The 7191-nt window shown below is 54.4% G+C and overlaps 1 pseudogene across 1 annotated transcript; it reads right to left on the reverse strand.

Moving 5' to 3' along the window:
- Positions 1-2601: 2601 nt before the first annotated feature.
- On the reverse strand, positions 2602-5060 carry LOC148758820 (HLA class I histocompatibility antigen, B alpha chain-like; annotated as a pseudogene). The gene is made up of 5 exons (XR_016020325.1): positions 4902-5060; positions 4357-4640; positions 3841-4116; positions 2978-3253; positions 2602-2867 (listed from the first exon to the last, which is right to left on the reverse strand). The product of XR_016020325.1 is annotated as an HLA class I histocompatibility antigen, B alpha chain-like (transcript).
- Positions 5061-7191: the final 2131 nt, after the last annotated feature.

A 7191-nucleotide genomic window follows, 5' to 3' on the forward strand; every position in this document is an offset into this window, starting at 1 on the left:
AGCAACGAAGCCCCAGCGGTCCCCTGAAAGAAGGTCACACGATGTCCCCTTCTGCTCCTACCTGTCTTGTACCTCCCACCTCACTCAGCACACAGCTCACTGCCCTCTACCATCCTCCCGGCCACGTGGTCTGGCCGCACCTGTCTCTTCTCCATCACTCTCTGCTGCAGCCACACCGGCTTGCTGTTCTTTCCAGAAACCAGACAACTCCTGCCCCAGACATTCCCACTGCAGGTTCCCTGCCTTGAAAGAACAATTCCTTATGTCCTTCCCATCATCCCTCAAGGTCAGCTTCCCAGTGAGGCCCCCTGAGCAGCCCAAGCAAAACAGCTGTCTTCTCTGTCCCCACACTCCACACTCTGGATCCCCTTCCCCACTGCATTTTCCCGGAACACTTATCTCCTTCTAATATAAACACCTTCCTCATTTATTGTGCTTATAGGATATAGTCTGTCTCTTCCCACTGGAACAGACGCTCCCAAGTGTAGCCATTTTTCTGACTTGACTTCAGTGATGTATCCCAGATGCAGACACTGTCACACATCTGGCACACGGCCAATGTCAGTGAATGATCAGTGACAGCGCCTCCCTGTTCTAAGGACAGTATCTTTATTAATGTAGCCTTGGGTCACATGCTGTTTTGTGGCAGCTGCAGCACCAAGTCCCCTCAAACTGGCATCAGTGCCACCTCCACTTCTCACAGGTGCTGCTCTCCCCCCTCTACCCTTCTTTCTCCCACACCTGCCCTCCTGCTCACCACAGCAGTTACATTTCCCTCTTCAGGAACAGTGAGCCCTGACTTATGGTGCCCTTTTGAAACCAAATATAAATCTCAAGCAAACCCTGCTTCATAAATCTGAGCTAGGACTGGGGCCAGCACTAGAGCTCAGGGCAGGGAGAGAGGGCGGCGAGCAGAGAGAATTCCAGCAGGAACTTATCTAAGATGGGAAATCACAGGATCCCTCCTCTGCTCATTCCAGAATCTGGTTCCTCTGATAGTTTGGGAAAAGATGGAAAGAACCATCAAGCCCTGGAAGGAGGCGAGAGATGGAGGAGCCTGAAAATTCATCCCTCAAGCCACATACTCCTGTGTGCAGGGTCCCCTGGTCCTTGTGGGGACAATAACAAGTAAAACACCTGCTGCAACAGATAGGGGACACACAGAGGAGAATGAGACCAGGACTCGTAACAAGAACAAGCAGTCATATTCCTCTATAGAAACAACAAATGAACACCCAGAAGATGGGGGCTGAGGGCCGGGCCAGGCCTGAGCCTTGGTGACCCAGCCACACGAAGCTGTCACTGACAAGACCAGACCTGGGTGATGTTCGATTCCGTGTGACCACAGGTCCTGCTGGGACAAGGTCCTACTGAAGGAACAAGGACAAAGGGACAGAGAGGTGACCCTGGAGAGGAGCGACCATGTCAGAGCCCACGATGCACTGAGCCCCAACTGGGCTCAGGCCGCGTCCACGCTCGGTCCTCACAGCCTCTCCTGTCTCCACTGCAACAGACTCAGCACATCAAATACACGGATTCGGGAAGGTTCTCAGGTCATCCATTTATTTCCGCTCCAACTTTTCTCCTTTAATTAATCCCTCAACCGTTCATAGCAAGAAATGAAAAAACAAATTCATATCCAGATTCTTATTTCCATAGAAAGTAAAAGTTGCCGCTCAGTGTAACATGAAGTAAAGGCGGGGATGGAAACAGCCTCTGCTGGAACAGGACAGTGGGTCAGGGAAGAGACTCAGTCAGTGTGGGGAGGGGGCATGGAGGGCAGGGGGCGGGCATTCTCTCATCTCCTCACATGATGCGAGAGGAACGCAGATACATTCAGATGCCCTTTGCAGAAAGAGAGATCAGAGGTTCCCGTGTCACAAAGCGGGGGCAGGAACAAATCTTGCATCATCAGTCCCCACAGGGCAGCTGTCTCACGCTGTAGAAGAAAATAATCACGAACAAATTCAGGTGAGTGGCTGTAAGTGGTGACATTCTCAATAGTCTATGGCTGCTCAAACTGTCCCTAAGAATCCCCAGTACCCAGTCCTGTCCCCTTTGCCCCCCCCCCCCCCATCTTCAGGCCTCCAGGTCTCACCTTTAGAAGCCGCGAGGGACGCATCAGAGCCCTGGGCACTGTCACCGCCTGGGAGAGAACAAAACAGGATGTGGTCAGAGCTCACAGCAGATATGGCTAAAGGAGGAATTATGGGGGTGGGTGAGCACCCAAGGGCTTCAATCTATTCCAAGGGTTACAGGGATCACCCCCCTCCACACTCACCTGCAGCCTGAGCGTAGCTCCCTCTTTTTCCACCTGTGGGAAGAAAACATCACATGAAAAGCCAAAAGGAAGCAGGACCATAAGATCCTAAAGGAACCCCCTCATCGTGGACCCCAGAGAAGTTTCCAGAACTGTGACTGCAGACCCACTACGGCTAGATCAGGAAAGCTAAGGAAAATACATGTGTGGGGACAGGACCAACCACCCTCCTGGAGGTCTGTCCTAAGCAGGGAACTTTAGCTCTGACCTGTGACTATTGAGAATCAGGTCCCCATCACCAGAATCACCAAGGTGATAAATCTGTGCCTCATTTTCACATGTGCATTAATAAAGTGTTAGCAAATAGGGCCCCAGACAGGGAAAGCACACGTGTGTGGATGGTGCTTCCCACTAATGAGGCAGGACACACATCTACCTGGGGCTTGAAATGCCCCAGTGGGACAAAACAACTCAGTCCCCGCCCCTTCCCTACCTGAGCACTTCCTCCTGCACAGCACAGCTCCAGGGACCGCAGCTCCAAGGAGGACCAGCCCAGCAATGATGCCCACCACCATGGCAGCGGGGATGGCGGCCTGAGGAGGCGGCTCTGGAAGGGAAGGGAAGGTGAGGGCCCTGACCCCAGGCCCCGACCTGACGTCCTCCAGAGGCCCCCGCTTTCCCTGAGAAGAGGCTCTGTGCCCACGGCCCCATCCGTACCCCATCTCAGGGTCAGGGGCTCAGGCAGCCCCTCGTGCTGCACATGGCACGTGTATCTCTGCTCCTCTCCAGAAGGCACCCCCACGGCTGCCCACTTCTGGAAGGTCCCGTCCCCTGCAGGCCTGGTCTCCACGAGCTCCGTGTCCTGGGTCAGGTCCTCCCCATCACGCTGCCAGGTCAGGGTGATCTCCGCAGGGTAGAAGCCCAGCGCCCAGCACCTCAGGGTGACGTCATGGTCAGAGGTGCGGTGGTGGGTCACGTGTGTCTTTGGAGGGTCTGAGGGGAAGGGTCAGAAAATTCAGGACCTTTGCATCCCTCAGGGGACACTCCAGCAGTGGGCATGTGACCATCCTGAGACTGGTCAGGACAACTGGGTGGGGGAAGGGAGCACAAAACCCACACACCACACTGGACACAGGCATCCGGGATAATCTCTAGTCTTTAGAAAGTTCCAGAATCAGAATAAGACAGCCCGGTCTCAGACAGGTCTCTGATGGAGAGAAAAGGGATTCCTGGTCCTGAGCTGGGTGGAGGCCACATGACTCAGAAAAGCTGGGGTCACAGCTCAGTCACACTGTGTGCGGGGCAGCGAACAAGGCCTGAGAGAGAAAGTCCCCCGGGTTCCCAGAGCAGCTGCCAGAGTCACAGGGAACCGCTGCTCAGTTATTTCTGAGACGGGCCCCCCTCCATCCCCTGAGAGACTGCACCCCTAACTGTCCCTGAGAGAAGGGGGGCCCTCGGGGTCGCTCTCTGGTACCGGATCTGAAAACCCAGGCGGACTCCATCTCTCGGGGTCGGGGAGGGGGGTCCGGGTGTTGATCCCATTTCCTCCTCTCCTCGTAGGAGCCCCCGCGGCCCCTCACCTGCGCGCTGCAGCGTCTCCTTCCCCTTTTCCAGGTATTTGCCGAGCCACTCCACGCACGTGCCCTCAAAGTAGCCCCTCCGTCGCTCCGCCTCATCGGCCGCCTCCCACTTGCGCCGGGTGATCTGAGCCGCCGTGTCCGCCGCGGTCCAGGAGCGCAGGTCCTCGTTCAGGGCGATGTAGTCGGCGCCGTCGTAGGCGTCCTGCCTGTACCCGCGGAGGAGGCGCCCGTCCGGCCCCACGTCGCAGCCGTACAACCTCTGGAGGGTGTGAGACCCTGACCCCGCCCCGCCGTCAGCTCCGACCTTTAACCCCGACCTTTAACCCCGCCCCGCCCACCCCGCAGTTTTGGCGCCTGAACTGAAACTGAAAGCGGATCAAAGGCCCCGCGGGCTCTTCCCGGGGGGAGGGGCCGGGCGGGTCCCGCAGCCTCGGGGTGAAGCTTGGACCCGGAGACTCGGGGAGACCCCGGCCCGTCCGTGGGGGTCGTGACCGGGACCCGGGCCGCGTCGCTCACCGGCCTCGCTCTGGTTGTAGTAGCCGCGGATGTTGTTAAGGCCCACTCGGTAATTCTGTGCGTTGCTCTTGCTGATCTGCGTGTTCCGGTCCCAGTACCCCGGCTCCACCTGCTCCCCCACGGCCCCTCCATCCACGCCGCCCGCGGCTCCATCCTCGGACTCGCCGCGTCGCTGTCGAACCGCACGAACTGCGTGTCGTCCACGTAGCCGACGGCGATGAACCGGGGCTCCTCGCGGCCGGGCCGGGACCAGGAGGTGGAGAAATACCTCAGGGAGTGGGAGCCTGGGGACGGGGACGGGGACGGGGAGGGGCTGAGACCCAGGCGACCCTCCTCCCGGCGCGGGTCCCGGGTCCGCGGCCGATGGGCCGGGAGGGGCGGGGACCCGGGAGACGGAAAAGTGGGGGGACGGAGACGGGAGGGGGCGGGACACGGGGCGGGGTCTGGGCTGTGGGGACACATCCTCCCCGGGGTCCTGCGTCCCCACCGGGCGGTCCCCTCGCTTTCCCCCCGCGGAGGCCGTTCCCTCCCGACCCCGCACTCACCCGCCCGGGTCCCCGTCAGGCCCAGGGCCCCCGAGAGCAGCAGGAGGAGGGTTCCGGGGCCCATGACGCGCATCCTCGGGGTCTGGGGACACTTTATAACCGGAAAGGCGGTGACACTGATTGGCTTCTCTGGGAACCGGACACGCAATGGGAGTGAGAACTGGGGCCGCGTCACGAGTTTCCAGACAGGAGGACCCGACACAGGTTGTGAGAAGGAGAAGTGAAACCGCGGGGAGGTGGGGACTCCCCAACACTGAGCTTCCCCGCCCCAGACTCCGCCCTCAGGGGACCTGGGACTCTGCCCTGACCCCTCCTCCTGCACTGAGCGCTCTGTGTCACGCTGTCACCCTGAGTCCTGACCCAGGGGCGGTCTGAGGAACCAGGCTGGGCTCTGCCCCTTTTCCTCCTCTTCTCTTCCCGGAATCCCTCTCCCTGAAATGGACGCCCTGCCTCCCACCCTTTACCTCTCCCCCTGGACCCTTCTGGGCGAAGACACCCCCTGGGAACTTGGTGCCACAGAGTGAGCTCGCCCTGGGAATAGAGGAAGGACAGGGCTTTTCTCTTTCACCCTGGAGAAGTTGTGTCTGAAAACACCTGCTAGAGATTCTCATAGAGACCAGTCTCTTTGTTGTTTATCAACCACAGTGGGAACAAGCTTGGAAACCCCTGATCACCAGGAAGCTAATTTGTAAAACCGTGATTTGTCCCCCTTGGTGCAGAAATGTGTGTAAACAGCGCCGCAGCCAGACTCTCAAAGCTCCTAAGTCTCACTTTCCCAGACGGTACACCTGTGACTCCGGATGTTTCTACTGTAAAATGATCTTCATTCCGCAGCCCTGAGTTTGTCTGTTGAGTCCCCGCATCCTCAATCCAAAGAAAAACGTGGAAGCAGTTTGTTACTGTGCATTTCAACGAGGAACATGGACAACCTCAAAGCTGCAAGTGTTCAAAGCAGTTAAAATGCCCTTCACCAGGGCTCCTATGTTGCCTGTTTTTATGAATAATTCACATCTCAGCAGTGCACATATTTTATTGGGACACATAATTATTACTTTTAAACTGAGTAGCACAAGGAGGCGATTAGAGTTTAGGCAGCTCCACAGAACACCCCGCTCGGTCCCAGATAATTTACTAAAGATCTATAACACAACGTATTTCAACCTGAGAGTTCCACTGCTTTAGAACCCTTCACCTCTGCCTCTTTCCCTCCCCCTGCTTCTCCAGCCCTTCTCTGTCTCTCTCACCCCTCAGGCCCTCTTCCCTCTTAGTCCCCACCACCTTCTCATATTAATTTTTGCTCCAAAAGACGCCTTAGAGCTGATTGTCCGGCTAGGTCTTATTTTTGGGGAAACACGGTATGTTCTGATGGCTGCAGCTGCTACATCGGGAAAACATTCTAGACCAGTCAGTCACTCAGATTAGGGAGACTTGTGCCAGAGTGTAAATCAATGCACTGCTTCCTTCATGAAGAAAGTCTCGCTATGACAAAAATATCAGCTGAACTGAACAGTATGCTTATCGATGTGGAGAATTATGAATTACATAAAGATGAATGTATTGAATTTGAAGTCATTCCCTTCATTATGCGATAAAATGGAAACAGCATGAACAGTTGTTTTTACACGCCCAGTTGCAATGATTACTGAGGGGGACAGTTCTGTTGAGAATGTTTGATCTATAGGAAGAATCTTAATGTTTTGGCAACGTAGAGACGAGTCTAGTGACGATGTGAAGTGCACAGTCAGACTTGTTTATAAGACAGCCTTGACCTTAACGTTTCCATGCACCATGTTTTTCACTGGCGAATAAAATCTAAGAGCAAAAGCAAAAGATAGAAGCTTAGAATAGTTTCTGTAAATTGTTATGACATGTTCTTAATTTAATAACAATTATCACCAAAACAGGTGATAATCTTGAAATTTCACATCTATAAACATGCTCACAGAAAACCTTTCATAATTTCATAGGATGTTTCGATTTTATTTTCTGTCAAAAGAGGCCATATGCATTGGAAATTCATAGATCCAGAATTCATTTTTTCATCCAAAAATAATTTGAGTATAACTATAAACTTATAAGATCATATTTTGGAACTAGTTACTAGTGGAGGATTGAACATGCGTTTTGAAAATCCAGCATCACTTGCTTCCTCTTGTAAAACTTAAAAATAAAAATAATTGAGCTTGTTGAGATTGCTTTAAAATTCCTTCTTGTATTTTTGTCAACATAACTCTGTGAGACCAGTTTTCTACTATGAGTGTTATCAAAATAAAACAGCAAAACAATTTCT

Source organism: Rhinolophus sinicus, chromosome 2 (assembly GCF_057876585.1).
Source record: "Rhinolophus sinicus isolate RSI-liver-muscle chromosome 2, RSI-T2T, whole genome shotgun sequence".
NCBI classification, from domain to species: domain Eukaryota; kingdom Metazoa; phylum Chordata; class Mammalia; order Chiroptera; family Rhinolophidae; genus Rhinolophus; species Rhinolophus sinicus.